At 40.2% G+C, this 22,703-nt stretch overlaps 1 pseudogene; it reads left to right on the top strand.

Moving 5' to 3' along the window:
• Positions 1–12,308, top strand: part of LOC127654565 (mitogen-activated protein kinase kinase kinase kinase 4-like) — a 58,538-nt pseudogene extending 46,230 nt beyond the window's left edge.
• Positions 12,309–22,703: the final 10,395 nt, after the last annotated feature.

Below are 22,703 nucleotides of genomic sequence, written 5' to 3'. Positions count from 1 at the left end.
ATATATTTTAGGGCTGTTGATTTATCGCATTAATTCAGTGCGATTTATTTTACAAAAATGTACGCAATTAATCGCAATGCCCCTGGACCATAATAAGGAAGATTCCTGAGAAATGCAAGCTTGTAGTACCACCTGTTTACTCCAGAGGGCAGTAAGTGAAACTTCAGCTGTATGAGCAACGCATAGTTTATACAGTGTAGAAAACAACACTTCAGTATGCAGAACAACACAAACATGTGTTACGTTCTTGCGTTCAAAACACTTGAAGGAGTGCAAATGCGAACTAAGGGATCTCATATGTGTTTAAATATTGAGTGTTAAACTACACTCACCTAAAGGATTATTAGGAACACCATACTAATACTGTGTTTGACCCCCTTTCACCTTCAGAACTGCCTTAATTCTTCGTGGCATTGATTCAACAAGGTGCTGAAAGCATTCTTTAGAAATGTTGGCCCATATTGATAGGATAGCATCTTGCAGTTTATGGAGATTTGTGGGATGCACATCCAGGGCACGAAGCTCCCGTTCCACCACATCCCAAAGATGCTCTATTGGGTTGAGTTCTGGTGACTGTGGGGGCCATTTTAGTACAGTGAACTCATTGTCATGTTCAAGAAACCAATTTGAAATGATTCGAGCTTTGTGACATGGTGCATTATCCTGCTGGAAGTAGCCATCAGAGGATGGTACATGGTGGCCATAAAGGGATGGACATGGTCAGAAACAATGCTCAGGTAGGCAGTGGCATTGTAACGATGCCCAATTGGCACTAAGGGGCCTAAAGTGTGCCAAGAAAACATCCCCCACACCATTACACCACCACCACCAGCATGCACAGTGGTAACAAGGCATGATGGATCCATGTTCTCATTCTGTTTACGCCAAATTCTGACTCTACCATCTGAATGTCTCAACAGAAATCGAGACTCATCAGACCAGGCAACATTTTTCCAGTCTTCAACTGTCCAATTTTGGTGAGCTCTTGCAAATTGTAGCCTCTTTTTCCTATTTGTAGTGGAGATGAGTGGTACCCGGTGGGGTCTTCTGCTGTTGTAGCCCATCCGACTCAAGGTTGTGTGTGTTGTGGCTTCGCAAATGCTTTGCTGCATACCTCGGTTGTAACGAGTGGTTATTTCAGGCAAAGTTGCTCTTCTATCAGCTTGAATCAGTCGGCCCATTCTCCTCTGACCTCTAGCATCAACAAGGCATTTTCACCCACAGGACTGCCGCATACTGGATGTTTTTCCCTTTTCACACCATTCTTTGTAAACCCTAGAAATGGTTGTGCGTGAAAATCCCAGTAACTGAGCAGATTGTGAAATACTCAGACCGGCCTGTCTGGCACCAACAACCATGCCACGCTCAAAATTGCTTAAATCACCTTTCTTTCCCATTCTGACATTCAGTTTGGAGTTCAGGAGATTGTCTTGACCAGGACCACACCCCTAAATGCATTGAAGCAACTGCCATGTGATTGGTTGATTAGATAATTGCATTAATGAGAAATTTAACAGGTGTTCCTAATAATCCTTTAGGTGAGTGTATATTTAACTTGACACAGTGACCTAAACATTTTACGTTTATGACGCAACGCACCCGAGACACTACACAACACTACTCGGAGTGGTGGTGGTGTAGTGGGCTAAAGCACATAACTGTTGATCAGAAGGTCGCTGGTTCGATCCCCACAGCCACCACCATTGTGTCCTTGAGCAAGGCACTTAATCTTCGGGGAGATTGTCCCTGTAATAAGTGCACTGTAAGTCGCTTTGGATAAAAGCGTCTGCCAAATGCATAAATGTAAATGTAAATGTACACAAGCATATCTGACACAGGTGAAAATTGACGGGTCCTTAAACAAGCCCTCATAATAAATCTCCAACTGATTGACTAATTCATTTGTGAAATGGATTGCTGTGAACTGTATGCCAGTGATTGACTTATGATCAATAATATGGTAGTAAACAATGCATTGTATTCTAAAGCCGCTTTTTGTATTGTCTTATCAATGATTAACTCTTCTTCTACAAGAATGTAAAGCATTTTAATTATGTGAATATTTTTCATTTTATATATTAATTAATCAATTATCCATTAATAATTCGGGACACCATGTAATTGGTTCGATTAAAAATTTTAATCGATTGACAGCCCTAAAATATGTACATTAAACATTATAACCACCTACCTAATATTGTGAATGTCCCCCTCGTGTCGCCAAAACGGCACCAACCTGTATCTCAGAATAGCATTCTGAGATGATATTCGTCTCACTACAATTGTACAGAGCAATTATCTGAGTTACAGTAAACTTTGTCAGTTCGAACCAGTCTGGCCATTCTCTGTTGACCTCTCTCATCAACAAGGCATTTCCATCCACAGAACTGGCCCTCACTGGATGATTTTTGTTTTTGGCACCATTCTGAGCATTCTGAGTAAGTGTGGAGATGGATTTATTTTTACAAACAGTCATTTTACATCTGCAATCCACGGTAGTGCTTGGCTAACTTGCTATGTAACATTATTGTTTTGGTAAGGGTTTACTATTCAGGTGTGGGCTGGCTTTTACCTAAGACTGTGTAAAAAATTGGTCGATCTCAAGAGTCTTATATAATTATATAATTAGATGCTGTAATGTTACGGCAGCTATCCACGGTAGTCCATGGCTAACTTGCTCACTAACCCGCCGTAAGCCTCTGTTCTCCGTTCATAGCTTGGGTGAAAAAAGTTCAGCTACACCCATTCCAGCAAAAGATGACTAACTTAGATGCACTATGTGTTAGCTTTGTTAGGTTTACAATAATCAACAGTGTACTTGTAAGAAAGTTACAAAATTAAAACTTACCTCTGTGAAATGTCCTGCTTGAATCATGCTTGCAAAGGTGGTTCGGATTGATCAGCTTGTTCATACAAACTTTCATTATCTGACTCAAACTGGTACAGCAAAAAGCGACTCCATTGGTACCGTAGTTACAGTACTGTTTACAGCTGTTAAGGAAGCCTGAAACTAAGTTATGGTAAGGGCATTACTTTTCTGACACACACTCTACACTGTTGACCTATCACAACAGTCTAGGCCAGCTGACCAATCAAAGTAGACTGGACTTTTCGGAAAGGGGGTCTTTAAAGAGACAGGAGTTAACAGGAGACCTATTCTATTAGACCCCCAAAATAAAATCATGAACCTGTAAATTAGCATAAAAAGGGCTTTTTGAATTCCAGAGCTGAGAACATTTTTTACAAGTAACATTGCAAACACTGTTCTATATTACATAGAAATACTAAACCGTAATGAACCTTTAAAAAATGTATTTTACAAGCGCACACTTGAAGCGAGCTGCAGCAACACCAGCAAAAGCGGTAATGATTCTGAATGTGTCAGGAAAAACCAGCTGGGAGAGGGTACTGTCTGAACATTTTGTTAATTTATAGAGAAATGCACATTAGGGTTGTGCCGAAAGATGATGATCTCGGAGATCGATGATGGTCAGAGTGATCACCAATAGCTGATGCCTTTGATGATGTCAAGGCGATATTTGGCTCTTTTTCCCCATTAACGTATTAAATAATTATTAGGCTATTATTAATATAAAATTTATATTACAAATAATTTGCCCGTAGACACACAGACACGCACTTGAAAAAACACACTTTATTATATTATTTTTCAGATAAACATTTTTATTGGTGGCTCCTCAAGCATGACACATAACAAAGCAAAACATTAATATACGGAGTCAGCCATTATCCCCCTTAAACCCCATAATTTGCATTCCTGGTGGTAAATATTTCACCACCAGTAGATTTCACTGAGGGAATGTTTGAGAAAGACACACTCTGTTTTATATATTTAGCCAGAAATGTCCCTGTCTTGTCCCCTGACTCAAAGTATGACCGTATTGCCCTGAATAACCAAAACTCCACCATTCACAACAAAATAGTATTATATCTGTATTTCAATCAAGTCAATTCCCTGATCTATTAGACGACATTCAGTGCTTCAGCTCTGCCTTGACACTTTTAATATTCCCTTCTTGTGCTTTGGATTTTTTGGTGTATGAGGCATACTGTATGATCCAGCCCCTAAGAAATGCCTTAAGTGCCTCCCAAGCCACAACCACAGAGGATACTGAGGACCAGTTGGTCTCCACATAGACATTGATTTCAGCCTTTAGTGTTTGTTGGAATTCAGGATTTTGCAAAAGGGATACATTAAAGGGGCAACTATATGATTTATTTTTCTCTGTATGTGGCAACATCTCTAAACACACTAGGGCATGATCTGAGATTAAAATGTTTCCAATAGAGCAATCAAAAACAGATGAAATGAGGGACTTCTATTCTAGAGTAAATCTTATGGGCTGATGAAAAAATATATAGCCCCTACCAGATGGGTTCAAAAGTCTCTAAATATCTGTAAGACCAAGATTTTTACACATCCTGTGAAGCGTCAATGTTGCTCTAGGGGGCTTGCACACTTCTGCTTCACTACGATCAAGGACTGAGTCATCAAAAAATGTAAGTCTCCTCCCAATATTATATCATGAGGGGTGCCAGCAGCTTGCAACATCCCTTCAAGATCTACAAAAAAGCCCTGATCATCAACGTTAGGTGCGTAAATATTAGCCAAAATCAACCTTTGCCCCTGAATTTCAGCTAAAGCTATAATGACTTCTTATTTATCTTTACTCTGAGACATTTGAATTGTAAATGTTTTCAAAATTTTTCAGCTTCCTGCTGAGAAAGGTGCGTTTATTGAAGAAACACTATATCATATTTCTTATGCTTTAGAAGAGAAATAACCTTCCTTCTTTATATGGGGTGCCTCAACCCATTCACATTCCATATGGAGAGCGACAATCCACTCATATTAACATATTGACATTTAAGGAAAATAAATCACGCGTTTAAAAAATATTATAAAGACCACATTCCAACATTAGTGTAGCAATCAACCCTCGTGCATCCCTAGAATAAAAAAGAAGAAAAAAGTGCGCGTTCACACTTAACACAGTGCCAACTGGCATCCGTCCCTCCAAACTCAAACAGTCCATTCACGACTACGAGAACCCCCGCGACAACTTTGCTGTTGGTTTGCTCAAGTCTGCTGTTTATACACAAATTTTGTGAGACAGAATTACACAGCAAAAGATAATCTATAAAACAAACTCCAGACAATAGGCGGAATAAACACAAAGAGTGTGTAGATTCATCCAGAAAACTGTCCTGAAGGTGTGACACTCTACAAAATAAACTCAAGCTGCTAGGTGGAATCAGCACAAAAAAAGCATGCAGATTACTCAAACACTCAAGTGAATGTTTAGTGAACTGGTCCATTCGGATGCAACATGAGTGCAAGCAAATGACTTACTCTAATGACTTTGCAAGAAATACTCCACAAAACAAACTCCAGCCAATAGGCGGAATAAGCACACAGAACGTGTAGATTCATCCATAAACTGTCCTGAAGGTGTGTTACTCTTCAAAATAAACTCCAGCCGCTAGGCGGAAACTGCGTAAAAAGAGCATGCAGATTCTTCAAACGAATGTTCAGTGAGCCGGTTCGCTCAGTGAGCCGGACTTACTCCATTTCCTTTATGAAGGGCATCGCTTGTGGTGGGAATGTGAATGTTTTATGGCCATCCTTGGCATCTATTCTCAATTTGGCTGGGAATATAAGTGCAGAAGCGACCTGTCGTTAATGTAAAAGTTTCTTGCATTCCTTAAATTGATCACGTTTTTCTCTTGTCAAATTTGCAAAGTTTGGGAACAAGAAAATATTGTGGTTCTTCCAAGAAAGCCTTCCTGTACTCCACGCCTCACAAGATCTTTATTGGATGATCTCAATAATTTGGCCAGAATTGATTGGGGCCTGTCTCCCTCTCTGTATCGCTGAGCAGGAAACCTGTGAGCACGCTCGATTTCCAGCTTATGGCCTGCTATGTTGAGCATATTCAGAAAGAGCCCATCCAGGAATTTCACCATACCCTGTCCCTCTTCGCCCTCTGTAATTCCGATGATACGGATGTTATTCCGCTGGCTATGGTTCTCCATGTCCTCCAACTTCTCCCAGACATGCTCCAAATCCACCTTGGTCACTAGCAAATTAGCAGATAATTTCTTCTCCGATGACTCCAGATAATCGATCCGTATCTTGACATCCCCCACTCTTGTAACCACATCAGTGAACTTCGCCTCCATGGCAGCGATCGATCGATTCTCCAAGTCAGTTCGACCTAAGTCAGCATCGCCGACATGTTTAGCATCTCTTGGCACATTTCCCACACCTCACCGACTAAATCGATCCCAGACTCACTGCCTGCTCAGGGGCGTCAACTTGAGCACGCAAGTGTCTTTTAATGTCTCCACAGCCTGAGGATTTTGAATTCTTTGACATATTGTTCGATTTTATGAAATCCAATGTAAAAAAAAGGAATGACAAATACTTCTGGAACCAAAATGGCCATTTCACATGGTCTTTATGTAAAGAAAATGTAGTCAGATTACTTCTTTTAACTTAAAACTTGATTTTGACCATTAAGTCTCCTTACTTTCATTCTCTTTCCATCACATTCCTCATTGATAGACCCAGTGGAGGGGTCTTTGTCTCCTCAGTGTGAATTACATCAATATTCATGATAATTCACGCCTCCTCGCATAAGACCTTTCTAACACTAAAAGTGTCTTACAAAAGTTAAATTACTATATTGCTTTGTATGAATGAGTGAACAGGATGGTTTTCACATCATTTTGTAGCAAAAACTCTAGTCTAACAGATCCAGTTCTCAAAAGTCTTGTGGAAAAATATTTAGTATGTATTATATGGCCTTATTTCAATGACTTAATATTTTTGTTTTTTAAAAAACCACACATAAACGTTATTTTCTCAAAAATACAAATATGTACTCACATGTTGCTCACATATTATTGAAGCCCTATTTGTGCGGAATGCAGTGTTATTAGACTTTAGCCATTAATATGTTTTTAAGCAACTGAAAAAAGCACAAATGTCAAAACTTCTCCAGGGCCCAAAACACTCTCAGACCCCAGAGGGTTAATGTCGTTCTAGGTTAGCAGTGGTTTTCGCCTTGCCTCTCTTCCATGCATGCCATTTTTGGCAGTGTCTTTCTGATAGTGGAGTCATGGACAGTGCCATTTATTGATGCAAGAGAGTCCTGCAGTTCCTTGGCTTTTTTGTGACTTCCTGGATGAGTCGTCGCTGCGCTCTTGTTGGATTTTTGGAAGGTCGGCCACTTCTGAGAAGGTTCAATACTGTGCCAAGTTTTCACCATTTGAAATAGCTTTGTAAACCTTCCTAGACTGATGTATTTCAGTCACCTTTTTCCTCATCATTTCTGGAATTTCTTTCGACCATGGCATAGTGTGCTACTGAGTGAGACCTTTTAGCCCACTTCATGCTGCTGAAAAAATTATATTTAGGTGTTGATTTGATTGAACAGTAAAAAGGCCTGAATGTGTCTAGTCCAGCTGAACCCCATGATGAATGCAGTTTCATAGATTCAGGAATTTAGTAACTAAGGGGGCAAAAACCTTTTTCACACAGGCCAAGTTAATATTGGATAAATGTTTTGCTTCAATAAATATTATCATTTAAAAACTGTATTTTGTGTGTTCTCAGATTGCCTTTCTTTTATGTTAGGTTTTGATGAAATTTTTTAAACAATTTAGTATGAGAGATACACAAAAACAGAAGAGTTTAGGATGGGACAAATACTTTTTCAAAGCACTATTTCATTTTAACATGTTACAAATATATTAAAATACAAAGTGATGAGCTGCTTCTCTGTGTCACAGTCATTTGGCGATCTGGTGCAAAAGCCACTGCTGGTCGACCTGACTGTTGAAGAAGGCCAAAGGTTAAAGGTCATCTACGGGTCGTGCTCTGGATTTCATGCAGTGGATGTTGACTCAGGAGCTGTTTACGACATTTATCTTCCCACTCATGTATGTGTTTCAAAGCAGAGGAGCTTCAGTTTCACATTAGTCTACTGGTGTTTTAATCACCCTTCTCCTCTCCCTCGGTTTAGATTCAGATGAGTATTCAGTCCCACGCTATCATCATCCTCCCAAACACTGACGGTATCGAGCTGCTGGTGTGTTACGAAGATGAGGGTGTGTACGTCAACACGTACGGCTGCATCACTAAAGATGTGGTGTTGCAGTGGGGCGAGATGCCCACTTCTGTGGGTATGTAAATGACAAGCTTAACGCCACTCACTCACGCCATAAACTCAACTGTAGTTATAACGTAAACATTTCCTTGCAGTCCTGGATTGGTCAATACAGCATTCTAGGTGTGCTAAAATACAGGATAGTAATGGCTATGATTCAAATCCTGTTCACAATATCATTGAGCCACACTATACCTAATAGTGGAAGGGATGAATTTGCTTCATAAAATAACATTTTAATGAAAATTTGTATCCTTAATATTGTCATTGTCAGCATCTATTAACTGTATTATAAAAGCAGTAAGGCACTCAAGGTCGTTCCTTATTGTGAATATAGTCACTTCACTGTTAGTTGCATCTTACAACACCCATTAGTTGTGACTATATTCACAATGTAAAGCTACATCAGGTAGCTTAACCCTCTGGGGTCTGAGGGTGTTTTGGGCCCTGGGGAACTTTTGACATGCCTTGACATTGTGCTTTTTTCAGTTGCTTAAAAACACATTAATGGCTAAAGTCTGATAACACTGTATTCAGCACAAACTGGGCTACAATAATATGTGAGCAACATGTATGTACATGTTTGTATTTTTGAGAAAATAACGTTTATGCATGGTTTTTGAAAAAAAAAAAACAATTTCAAGTCATTAAAATAAGGTCATATAACACATAATAAATATTTGTCCACAAGACTTTTGAGAACTGGATCTTGTAGCCTAGAATTTTTGCTACAAAATGATGTTAAAATCATCCTGATCACTCATACAAAACAATATAGTAATTTAACTTTTGTAAGACAATTTTAGTGTTGAAAGGTCATATGCAAGGAGGCGTGAACTATAATGAATATTGAGATGATTTACACCTGAGAAGACAAAGACCCCTCCCCTGGGCTTATCAATGAGGAATGTGACAGAAAGAGAATGAATGTGAGGAGACTTAATGATCAAAAACAAGTTTTAAGTTAAAATTAATCTGACTATACATTTTATTTACATAAAGACTTTACTTAATTCTAGACCTACACTACCATTTAAAAGAAGTCTCTTCTGCTCACCAAGACTGGATTTATTTGATCCAAAATACAGAAACAACATTGCTATTCTGAACTCTTTTTACAATTTAAAAGAACAGTTTTCTATTTAAATATATTGTAAAATGCAATTTGTGATCAAAGCTGAATTTTCAGTATCATTACTGCAGTCTTCAGTGTCACTTGATCCTTCAGAAATCATAATAATATGCTGATTTTCTAATATGGGCATATTTAAAATGTATTTTACTCATTTAACCTGAACACATATTTGCAAGCACAAGCTTTGTTGATGATAATGAGGCATTTTAAACACTAGATAAAATATAATCTAAACATTCATATTATTTTTATATCATATTACATATCATATTTATATCATACAGCATACAATTAACATGTGCATGTATATATAAAATAGCATGTCAACTAATGAAAACTAATTGACTTACTCGTCTGAAATTGTATCCTCAGCTGGATCAAATCACATTAGCCTATGAATGGCGCGCTCTGCTGGTGGGTGGGATCACATTACAGATAATGAGATGGACCGGTAAAAACTGTACATCGCTTTGTTTCAAACAGATTGCATTGCAGGAGAATATTTGTTTTAAATTGGAATACTTTTATTTAAAAGTAGACATTTTAAGCTTTCTTTAGACATATGTTTCATGTTTGAGTGAAAAGAATTCGCGGAGTTTCAGTTCATTTTAGTGACGTGTTTCTGAAATATGCTCGTGGAGACAGAGACTGCTGAAAGTGCACCCTTTCTATTTTCTTTATTTTACAAAAGCACAAGATTTTGTTGTTATTGTGAGTGTACACAAATAAAAGTAGACCCTTTATAGTCTTTAATGATGTCTTACACTTATCTGTATACCCAAAAATGACTGAGTATTTTGAGTTGTTTCCGCTGTAATGACGAAAATATCCAGCAGGACTCGCCGGCGCGTCCGTCGACCCCAGAGGGTTAAAGATACTTGATCTAGTTTTGATGTATTTAATCTGCCAAAACTGCATTTGTGTTGTATTTGTTAACAGTGCTGTTTGTTGGTTGTGTGTTGCAGCTTATATCCGTTCGAATCAGATCATGGGTTGGAGTGAGAAGGCTATAGAGATTCGCTCTGTAGAGACCGGTCACCTCGATGGAGTTTTTATGCACAAACGAGCTCAGAGACTCAAGTTTCTGTGTGAAAGTAATGACAAGGTGATTCACAAAATCAGCACAACCACACTTGATCCACGCAATTATTCTAATGTCATGTCAATGAATGGGTAAGTCCCTCCAAAAACAGCTCACAAATAAAAAAAATAGGAAAACGAAGCCTGTTTTTATTGCCAATTGTTTTTGCATTGTGCCGTTTTCATGTAATTTCCATGTCATATTTTTTAGTCATCTGAAAGGTCCTGTGACTTGTAGTTCAAAGATACTTAAAAAAACAAATAGTTCTGTCAGTTGATAACATTTTTTAATCGTGATTAATCAAATTATAATTTTTTTGTTAATTGCGATTTATCACAGATTTTGAAAGTGCTAAAATTTGACACTATAAATACTCCTGTCGAAATGCATTTATTTCCATCTTAGAGAAGAAAACAAAAAACTAAATGTAAGAATATAATGATTTATAAAAAAAATTTCCAAACAAAGTCTCCCACAGTATAAAGATAAAAATGAAATGTAAGTAACATGTCAATTCGAGTAACATTAAGCATTTCCCAAAGTATAATTGGGAAGTTTAACTAATTGAAAGAACTAGTCTCCACATAGGTTGCATATTCATTTCAACTCTCATCCTCCACAATATTAATCTACTGGTAAACTGTGACTATCCCTTTTTCTACAGCAGTCTTGAAGCTGTGTTCATGATTTGTGTCAGGGTGTCAGCACTGCTTTGAACTTGACATGAAGAGTGCTTGCAAACAAAAATTTATAAAATGCACCTTACATAGGTTGAAAAATACTTAATTTCTATCACAAATCCCATATGGGCTTGTATTGTACCTCAAATAGCATTAAGAGTTCCTTTCTCCATAATTTTATCACAGAAGCGATGTGTGTGCGTGCGTTTGTGTGTGTGTGTGTGTGTATTTGCGCAGAGATTCTTTTATTTACTGAGATATCAACCTCCGGGGCTGTATCATAGTACATGTGTAACGGTCAACTAGCGTGTTACGACAGTACACCCCATAGAATAAGCTTGTAGGCTCCCCTTGATGGAAGGGCTCTGGTGTGTGTGTCAGTGTAATGACTCCAAGCAGACAAATTACAAAGGTTCCACCCATCCAAAAAAAATGTATGCTGGTTAATGTTGTATTTAAGGTAAATCGCGATAAGAAAAATGTATGCATTTACATTTTTTATAAATTGCATGCGTTAACGCGTTAATTCTGATAGCCGTAATAACAACATTTGGATGGTCAAACTTACTGCACACCAACACAGATATGCTTACAAACAGATGAAAACCATTACTAAAGGAATAGTTTAACTTAAAATGATCATTCTCTCATCATGTGTTCTCCCTTATGCTGTCTCAAACTCGTATGCCTTTCGCTCTTCTGTGGAATACAACCCAAGGTATTTTGATGGAGAGATGATGTGAATATATCCATACACTGCATGTCCATGTGGACTAAAACTTTCAAGCTCTACAAAGGACAACCAGACAGCATAAATGTAATCCATAAAACTCCAGTGGTTTAATCCATGACTTCTCATGCGATACGATTGTTTTGGGTGAGAAACTGACCAAAATGTTACTCCTTGGCACCTTCATGAAGTACGATTACACCTCCTCACAGTTAGGCTACTGAAATTTAGCTGAGAAGCATTTTTAAGTAGCATATTCATAGGATATATTGTGCCAACAAATTTTTCAAATGAAGATTCCGATTATTTGGAAAACTGATATTTTTTGCCTCTCCTAATTTATAATGTGTTAACAGATAGATGTAATGTATGTGTATTTTCTCGTTTCAATTGTTTCATGCAGGTCTTCTTTGCATCGGTGCATTCTGGAGGCTCTAGTCAGGTTTATTTCATGACACTGGGTCGCACCTCTCTGCTCAGCTGGTAATCATGCTGACTGCTGAGGAAACACACCACAAATGCATACTGACAGGACTGTGGAGAACAATGATGAACTGGAAGTACACATGCAGGTGCTGAACGCCAGCGGCCATGCAACACAAACCAGCAGAGTATGCTGAGTGACTACAAACTGAACAACACTACATGCGATTAGACAATAAATCTAATTATGTCCTTGTGCAGCGTGCTGCACAAGGAAGGGTGTTGAGTATTCTACAGGATTATTGCTAGTCTGTGTAAATGTCTTTCTCTAGAAATTAATAGAATTTGACTTGACTGAGAGAAACAGTGACATTTTGCTGCTGTGATGCTCAGATGGTCACAAATACTATTATGGCAATGACGAAATACAAAATGAATTTGTTCTTTGAGTTTGATTTCAATTTATTTTTGTTATTTTTGATTACCCCAAAGGTTAAAACATCACCTGACAGACTTTCTCTTCTCCATTGAGAGCTTTATGATGTTATGAAGGACACATAACACAAGCAATTTTGCTTATGTCACATCAAAAATATAGAAACTCCAGTTCCCCGTCTGTAGCTCTCTCAATGTTGGGTTGGAGAAGCGACACTAGGGGTCTCTCTTGAGTGCCGAATATGCCTCTGATCTATGAAAAAAGGCCAATAAGAAGTTGGCAGACAGTATTTGCATACCCCGCCCCCGGACATACGGGTATAAAGGCGAGGAAATACTACGAGTTCATTCAGAAATTTTCTTCGGAGCCGATGGTTGTGCATGCTGTTTGCTACGAGTCACACCTGTTCCTGTATTCCTCTGACGGATTGACGGCGCATTACAGCATCTTTCTCCTTCCTTGCACGCAGTGTAATTTGCCCCTGGGCGCTTCGACAGTGCAGAGAAAAAACTCTAAAAGAGTTATTAAAAGAGTGATTTTCTTAAGAGAGTATATTTCACTAAAAGAGCAATACACAGCGGCGTTGAACGTCCTTTTCAGGACGCGTCTTTCTAAAGATGCCTTTCCTGGATACGGTAGAGTGCTCTCCGCTTCAGACGGCCACAGGCGTTGTCTCGTGTGTCTGGGCAGCGATCACACCGAGGCTGCGTTTGTGGATGGTTCATGCTCTCACTGCGAGGGCATGACCATGGCAATGTTGCGGTCGCGGCTTGCTTTCAATAGAAAGCAAGCCACTCCAGCCGCCCCCCGAATTGCTCCTCCTTCCCACGGGATAGAGGACAATGTGGCTGGCGCTGGAGGCGATCTGGGGATGGCAGGGGGTGCAGCTCCGCCAGGTATGCCCCCTTGGACTACCCACCCCCAGCACGCTCGTTGATTACCGTCCGTGCTCGAGGCAAAAGCGGCTTGCCAAGGGCGTCCCCCGGCGAAGAAACAACAGGCTGCTTCACCTCAACCTGGGACCAGCTCTCAGACCACGCATTGAGCGCCCTGCAGGAAGCAGATTCCCCCCGTCTCACGGACCCCCTCGAGGACCCGGAAGGCTCCCAGGCGCTCCTGAGACGTTAGACCCAAAGCCCGAGATGTTAGCTCCGGAGATGGTAAGACCACTCCGTCCCCCGGTGGAGGGCCGGAAGGAGAATCTTTTGTTGAATTCATTTCATTTGCCACCCCCCTAGACGGGGCTGCGGTACCCAAATTCTTAATTATAGAGCTATTTCCTTTGTGTCTGGGTCACCTGGCCCGCAAATGCCGTTCTCACGGCACTCTGCCACCAGGTCTCAACAGTCCCGGCATGCTGGACGTGGACACCCCGCCTTCAGCCCCACGACTGTTCCCTGGCCAGCCGGTTCCGCCTACATCAGACCTCCTCCTCAGTCACTAACCTGCCCCCTGTCGGTGTGCGGAGCAAGGTAAGTGCTTTGAGTCTTTTCTCAGCACTAGAGCCTCGGGACGCACCCTTGCCTCCTGACGCCATACTACCTGCCCCACCCCGCTGCGAAGCCCCACCAGGAACGTCAAAAATATGCGTCTATTTAATGCCCCTAGCACGGAGACTGGATGCGTGGCTTTCACTTCCCAACCCGTCACGCTGGCTGGCCCGGATCATCCGACTTGGTTACGCAATTCAGTTTGCCCCCATTCGCTGGCGTCCGCTTTACTGCAGTATACGGCAAACATGACAAATCCCTGCGCGCGGAAATCACTACTCTTTTACTCAAAGACGCGATAGAGCCTGTCCCTCCAACCAAAATGAAGTAGGGTTTCTACGGCCCTTACTTCATTGTACCCAAGAAAGGCGGCGGCTTATGACCGATCTTGGACTTGCGAGTTTTCAACCGGGCTTTGCTCAAACTCTCGTTCAAAATTCTCACGCAAAAAAAAATCTTTACCAGGGTCCGGCATCAAAATTGGTTCGCAGTGGTAGACCTGAAGGACGCGTGCTTCCACGTCTCAATTCTGCCTCGACACGGACCCTTCCTACGGTTCGCGTTCGACAACCAAGCGTATCAGTACAAAGTCCTCCCCTCCCATGTCTCTGTTCCTTCGCGTCTTCACAAAAGTCTCAGAGGCAGCTCTTGCCCCGCTCCGAGAAGCCGGCATCTGCATATTCAATTACCTTGACGATTGGCTCATTTTTACCAACTCACGAGAGTTACTATGTGCTCACAGAGACCAGGTGCTCAAGCACCTCAGCCGCTTGGGGCTTCAGGTCAACTGGGAAAAGAGCAAGCTCGACCCGGTTCAGAGCATCTCTTTTCTCGGGATGGAGTTAGACTCAGTCTCAATATTAGCATGCCTCACCATCGAGCGTGCGCAGTTGGTGATGAGATGCCTCGACAATTTCAGGCCAGGCACAACGGTCCCTTTAAAACTCTTCCAGAGGCTCATGGGGCATATGCCTCCTCCGTGGCGGTCGCGTCGCTAGGGTTGATGCATATGAGACCGCTTCAGCACTGGCTTCAGACTCGAGTCCCGAGACGAGCATGGCGCCACGGCACGCACCGTGTAACGATCACCCCCGCCTGCTGCCAGACATTCAAACCCTAGACAGACCTCTGCTTTCTACGGGCAGGAGTTCCCTTGCAGCAGGTGTCCTGACGCGTCTTGGTCACAACCGACGCCTTCAGATTGGGGCGCCGTATGCAACGGGCACGCAGCTGCGGGCCATTGGAGAGGGGCCCCGCTGCGCTGGCATGTCAATTGCCAAGAGTTGCTGACCGTTTTCTTTGCCCTGCGGAAGTTCCTCCCATTAGTTAGGGACAAACATATCCTAGTCAGGTCAGACAGCACCACTGTGGTAGCGTACATAAAACGCCATGGCGGTGTACGCTCCCACCACATGTCACGACTCGCCTGTTGTCTCCTCCTTTGGAGCCAGCAGTGCCACTCACATCCCCGGCAACCTCAATGTGGTAGCGGACGCACTGTCACGCTTGCCCAGCGGAGAGTGAAGGCTTCACCCCCAGATCAGAATCAGCTGGACTCAGGGCCCTCTCCCTAAAGACAGCCCTGCTGATCACGCTTGCCTCCATCAAGTGGGTCGGGGACCTGCAAGCGTTCTCTGTCAGCGACACTTACCTGGAGTTCGGTCTGGCAGACACATATGTGACCCTAAGACCGGGCTACGTGCCCAAGGTTCATACCACGCCCTTTAGAGACCAGGTAGTGAACCTGCAAGCGCTGCCCCGGGGGGAGGCCGACCCAGCCCCTTCGTTGCTGTTGACACAACGTCGAGAGAGCGACAGACGGGGAACGTCTAGGTTACGTATGTAACCTCCGTTCCCTAATGGAGGGAACGAGACATTGTGTCCTCCCGGCCACGTCGCTGAGCCGAGCCACTGTAGTTGCCGGACCATTTCCGGCTCCTCAGAAAAATCCTGAATGAACCTGAATGAATAGTATTTCCTCGCATTTATACCCGTATGTCCGGGGGCGGGGTATGCAAATACTGTCTGCCAACTTCTCATTGGCTTCTCCGACACAACATCTCGTTCCCTCCATCAGGGAACGGAGGTTACATACGTAACCTAGATGATTTAATGTGAATCTAATGGGGGTTAAATGTGAATCTAATGTGTACTGCCTTGTGGCAGAACGTACAGGAAACTTTGTTGCCTCTTTGTTTTTCCTTTCAAAGCAGACAGATTTATCATCTGACATTTAAAATTTTTCTTTCATGTTTAACAACAATATAAATTGTAGTGACTGAGACTTTTATTTTTGAATATACATCGTGTTGGTCAATATTATTGGCCTCACTTGGCTGTATTTTTAGGATAACATCACAAACTGAGGTGCAGAAAGCTTGTTAAGCATCTCTGTAATGTTCTGTAATTGATACCGTTTCTGTATGGTTTCTTAAACAACCATCTACCATAATTTTATCTGTGTTAGGGAAACTTTACCTTCGGTTGTATTTAAAAGATTATCAATGTCATGAACTATTATTATAATGACTTAATGTAACTGTTGCATTATGCTAAAGGATTATTTTCTCAGTGTGTATGTTTAGTTGAAGCCTCATGTCTACTCTCTCCACACATAGTATATATTTCTGTTAATTGGGTTTGATTCTGTTGGTTGTAATAATTTGTATTTTGTCAAGTTATTGAACTTTCAGTGAAATTAATTAATTTATCAGATTTCTTTAAAGAAAAAAAGTGAATTGTGACTGGCAAAAACTAAAAAGTAAAGCATACATGTGTAGAAACAGCCTCAAAACCTAAAATGCTTCATTTTACTTTGATGTGTTAATCTCTTCTGACATAGTTAAGAAACTTAACTCATGGATTTCACAACAATAGTGACCTAATATACAGTAGTGATCTAAAATTCACCTGGAAGAAGCAACATTTTGTTACATTAATGTTCATTATTATATTGTTGTTTCATTTATTTCATTTAAAAATATTTGGCTTTTTTTTATTTTTTTACTTTAGTTTTAAACCACAATTCTTGTTCATTAATAATATTAATAATTCAGACTGTGTTTCCTCAGCGCTGCTTTGACTTTCTGAATATAAGTTTGGCTGACTGGTTGTCTGTTTTCAGTCGTGGCACTGTATTGTATGTCCTCTCTGTATATGACAGGAAGTCCTGTATTTTCCTGATGGTCCTTTTGTTTACTTTAAAAATAAACAGTTTAATTTAAGGAAAATATCCTGTTTGTTTTAATTTCTTAAATCATGGTGTGTTTGGTAAATAATGAGTTAATGCACCGGATTAAATTTTATGAAAGTAATGATTTCATTGTTAAAATACTTTCTGAACTTTACTTAAGGTTGTTGATTCGTTGGAGACCCAAAATCAATAGTTACGCAATAACTGCATACAATACATACAATCCCCAGCTCTAGACGGGTGATGCTGGGGAGGAGGAGGGTTTCGGCGAGAGAGAAAAAAACTTTATTAATGCAATTTAAATGTTAGACAGAAAAGGTGCACAAATTGATTGGCTAACAGAATTCTGTTAAGACACTATCAGTCCACACCATGTAGAGTTTCAGTATTTTAAGATTATTTTCAAACATGAAATAATGTCATAATATTAGTGTGATATTATTAAAGCAATATTCTGGGTTCAATACAAGTTAAGCCAAACATTCTGTCAAGTCAGCAATCTTTGGAAGACTCACGGAAGACTATTTCCAGTCATACCAGTGCAGTTTCTTTCTACTTGAATGGAGAAAGACCAAATTCTCAAAACCGTTTGGTCAAGATTACAATCAAAGAACATATTTCAAATCAGCAATAAAATCTGACAATAGAAGTGGCCCGTTAAGCTTAATTGACAGCATTTGGTTGGACAGCATAATGGTTACAGTGAGGCACTTACAATGGAAGTGAATGGGGCCAATCTGTAAACGTTAAAATAATCATTTGAAATGTGTAGCCGTCAGACTTAAACAAAATGCATGTTAACATGATTTTAGTGTTATAAAAAGTACCCTTCTCATCCGCAATGGTGACAGGTCTGCATACAGGCGGGAGTTTGAACAGCTGGCAGTCTGTTGCGGTCACAACAACCTTGAGCTGAACACGCTCAAAACAGTGGGGATGATTGTGGACTTCAGGAGCAGAGGTTGTACTTCCTTCTCCAGCTGAGGAAGTTCAACCTGCCATAGAAGCTGCTGCCACAGTTCTCATTGAGAACTTCACAGCCGTCATTGAGTCTGTCCTGTCTACATCTATAACTGTCTGGTTTGGTCCAGCCACCAAATCAGACAGAAGGAAACTACAACAGACAGTCAGGACTGCTGAGAGGAATATTGGTGCCCCCTGCCCACCCTCCAAAACCTGTATGCCTCCAGAGTGAGGAAACGTGCAGGTAAAATTACTCTGGACCCCACACACCCTGCCCACTCCCTCTTTGAACTATTGTACTCTGGCCAGTGCTACAGAGCACTGAGCGCCAGGACATCAAGGCTCTAGAACTGTTTTTACCCTCAGGCCATTTTCCACATGAACAATTAAACTGCCTTAGGACTTCCCCATAGTGCAATAATGTAAATAAATATCTCATGTACATATATAAATTCACATATTTAATTAAATAAATGTACATACCCATACACCTTGCACATACATTACCGCTTGCATGTACATAAGTTGTTATATGTCCTATTATTTGTATGTCTGTTTACTCTCTTACCTTTTTATTATGTGTCTCACTGTAATGTTCTGTGTACACTTGTTTCTCCTATCACCAAATAAAAAATTCCTTGCATACGTGTGAACTCTTGGCAATAAAGCTCATTCTGATTCTGAAACATGACTAAACCAGCACTGTCATGTTTAAGCTTTCAGTGAATTTGACTGAGTGGGAAATAAATGTGCTCTTTATTTGAGTCATTGTGTTGTGTTGCCTGTACAACATTTCACACAGTCATGGAAAACCATCACACAATAAAAGCATTTAATCCTGTGTGCAAATATAGATCTACTGAATATGTATATACTGTATTTAAACATTATATTCATTCTATATAGAATGTTTATATTAGGATATAAATTCAGATGTATATATACTATATGATTTTCGATTTCTAAACTGTATATATTCACATTTTTATTCCATATCTTCACCTTATATAATGTATATAATAGACTTGTAAAATTCAGAAATCAGATGATGCATTATAGCTTACTTTGGTCAAACACACAAAATCTGTCCATTATCATTTGTTGCATGCATATTTTCGGTTTAATTGCACATAAATTGTCATTGCATCATCCTATCTCTGCAGATATTCAGACTGCTGTGGTTTCTCTTATTGGTGTGTTCGATGTGGAACGTTTGGCATATAACAGCACAAATTGTTTTTAGAAACACAGTTGAAGCTAAATGTACATCATCTTCACAAGACACATGCAAGCATGTTTGTGTATGATGGAGAGGTGACTTCCATGGGATTTCCAGTTATTGATGAGGAATCGTCCGTTGAATGGAGGCTGAATTTCCCCTATAACCTGTCCATGTAACACACATAACAGAATCTTCCATGTCTTCATACTCTACTGCTGTCTCCATTTCAAACACAGAAAAACTTTTCTCATTCAAAATATTATTTCTTCATCATGATCATCAGTATGCAGGTGAGAGCCAGTGGATTTATATTTCAAAGTGTATATTTAGTTTTAATTGTAACATATAGACTTTGATAACAAATGTATGGTTCTTTATTAAACTTGATAAATTATATGTATTTACCAAAATAAGATTCATATTGTGCGTCACCAGTAAATAATGTGGTTTTAAATGTTTAAAAGTATTGCCTAAATCAATATTATACTTATTTATTTATTTTAGATTATAATTTATATTTGTTTTAACAACGAAATTTGGGTACTTTAAGAATTCCTTTACTTTGCAAACTTGATTGGCTCACAGTTATTATTGTGATGTATTCATGCTATAGGCTGTATATGACAGATGTCCAGTGGTTATTATACATTTTGGTGTGTATTGTTGGAACTATGTTATTGTGTTCTTTTTTGTGTTGTTGTGAAAATGACTGTTCTTTACTGATGTCTTTGACCTCCACACATGTATTGTCATGCTGTCCATGAGATTAGGTTTTTCTGCTGCAAAAGTACCTCTGACAGGTGTGTAATTTTATTAAAGTATGAAAATGTGGCAAAACATTACAGAATATTATATGTATAATAATAGAGGAAGAGCTTATGTACTGTAACTCTCTTCACAACAACGCAAGACACAGGTCGGTTCCTTGAAACAGGCGTTTATTAATTGGGCACGTATCTGATGCATCCACTCCTTGCTCACGCCATGAGAACTACATTTGCAAATAAACATAATACAAAACACATCAACAAGTTATACAATACATGCATAAAGTAAACAAAATGAGTATTTGGACGCTTTCATTCACGTCTACATGTAAAACAAATACCTTGTTGGCTGCTTGTCATGAAAAGAGGTCCTTGAGTCTCTAAAGTTTCCGAAAGTCCCTTTTTAATGTCTGCTTAACTTCAGACATAATTAATTATGAGCTTAAGTCCAATATTTCCTTGTGAAGCGTCTGCTCATCCGCAGTCCATCGGGAACTTTTCTTTCACTTCCGCTAAAGGCAGTGACACGTTCTCGCGCCTTAATTTATTTTATCTGTTAACAATGAATTTATTATACATCAAATAACCTCAGATTTGAACCCCAAACTAGTAGATTATTACATGAAATTATGGAATGAATTATGAATCAATTATGCATTATAAACAAAATATTTATGCAACAGCATTTACACTCCCACCAAAATCACTCATTGACTAGAAATATTTGATTTTCTTCTAAACAAAGATGAAAGAAACCAATAAATGTTTTGGACCTGAATGAGTGTAACCTTATTTATGTGACTTGGCTTCAAGTAAAGTAACTACCTTGTGAATAGGCCTTTCTAGGTAGACTGATCTAGTGAGTGCCTTTCCTTTAACAAGTGTAGTGTCACTGACTAATAGCTTCAGTTTTCGCACAATGCCGTCTGCACTAGGGTGAGCTTCTAGCACTCTGGCAAGCTTCCATTCGTTTCTTTGTGCACTGTCATCTTGTAGAATCACAATGTCATCTACTTGTGAATTTCGCGTTGTCCTTTGTCATTTCCGTCGTTGTTGGAGATATAGCAGGTATTCTCGTCTCCATCTTTGCCAGAATTCATTGGCCAAGAACTGCACTCTTCTCCACCTTTTACACAGATAGAGGTCTTCTTTGCCGAACTGTCCCGGAGGAGGCAGAATGATTGAGGATTTCATAGTTAGTATATGGTTGGGAGTGAGAGGTTCGGGACCTGTGGGATTGTGAAGATGTTCAACACTTAGTGGTCTGCTGTTGATTACGGCCATTGTCTCATAAAGAAATGTCCTCAGAGTTGTGGTGTCGAGTCTGCTTGCGGACTTGTTGAGCATGTCAGTCAGGATTCTTCTGATCGTTCGAATTTGTCGCTCCCAGACTCCACCCATGTGACTCGCTGATGGGACATTCATCACAAATTCACAACTGATTGCTCGTAGACGTTCTTGATCCATCCCTTTGAGCAACTCAGAAAACTCTCTTCTAGCACCCATAAAATGTGTTCCCTGATCGCATCTTAATTGCCGAACAGGTCCTCTGATAGCCACAAACATTCAAAGTGCATTTATGAAGGCATCTGTTGTCAGGTCGTCTAGTGTCTCTATGTGTACCGCTCTAGAGCATAGACAGGTAAACAACAATCCGTATCATTTTAATTCCTTTCTTCCCTCCGTTACGATGAAGGGGCCAAAACAATCTAGACCACAGTATGTAAAGGGGGGCGATGTCTTGGTTCTCTCTTCCGGCAGATCTGCCATTTGTTGAACCTCAGTAGTTCTTCTGTATCTTCTACAATTTACACACTTGTAAATGTGTGAAGAGACCACGTTTTCACATCCTAAGATCCATATTCCGTTTGGTCATGCCCCTACCTTGGTGGTGTACACGCTCATGATGATGATTGACCAGTAAGGTTGATACATGAGATTTCTTCGGAAGTATTGCAGGATGTTTTAAGTCATGATGCAAGGTTGATTGGGATAGACGTTCTCCCACCCTGAGGATATCATTCTTGTCCAAGAATGCATTTAACTGTCGTAACTGGCGACAGCCCTTACTGCTCTGGACCAGTCTGAGAATTTAATGATGCAGTTTACTATTGAACTCACTTCTTTTGATTTGACTGGATAAACATAGGCTTTGCGAAGCTCAGGGTCAGTCATTTGTACTTCTCCCACCATTTCCTCTTCATGTGGAAGATTCCGTTGCCACAGAAAATTGGGTCCTTTCAGCCAGCTGGACTCCTTCAGCTGAACTGCGCTCAGTCCTCTTGAGGCATAGTCAGCGGGATTATTTTCGGAACTGACATGTCGCCATTGTTTAGGTGATGTACTAGATCTTATGCATTGGATACAGTTGGCTACGAATGTTTGAAA

Source organism: Xyrauchen texanus, chromosome 14 (genome assembly GCF_025860055.1).
Source record: "Xyrauchen texanus isolate HMW12.3.18 chromosome 14, RBS_HiC_50CHRs, whole genome shotgun sequence".
In the NCBI taxonomy this organism is placed as follows: Eukaryota; Metazoa; Chordata; class Actinopteri; order Cypriniformes; family Catostomidae; genus Xyrauchen; species Xyrauchen texanus.
Note: the sequence above shows the minus strand (reverse complement) of the source record. Positions and strands in the feature narration are given on the sequence as shown.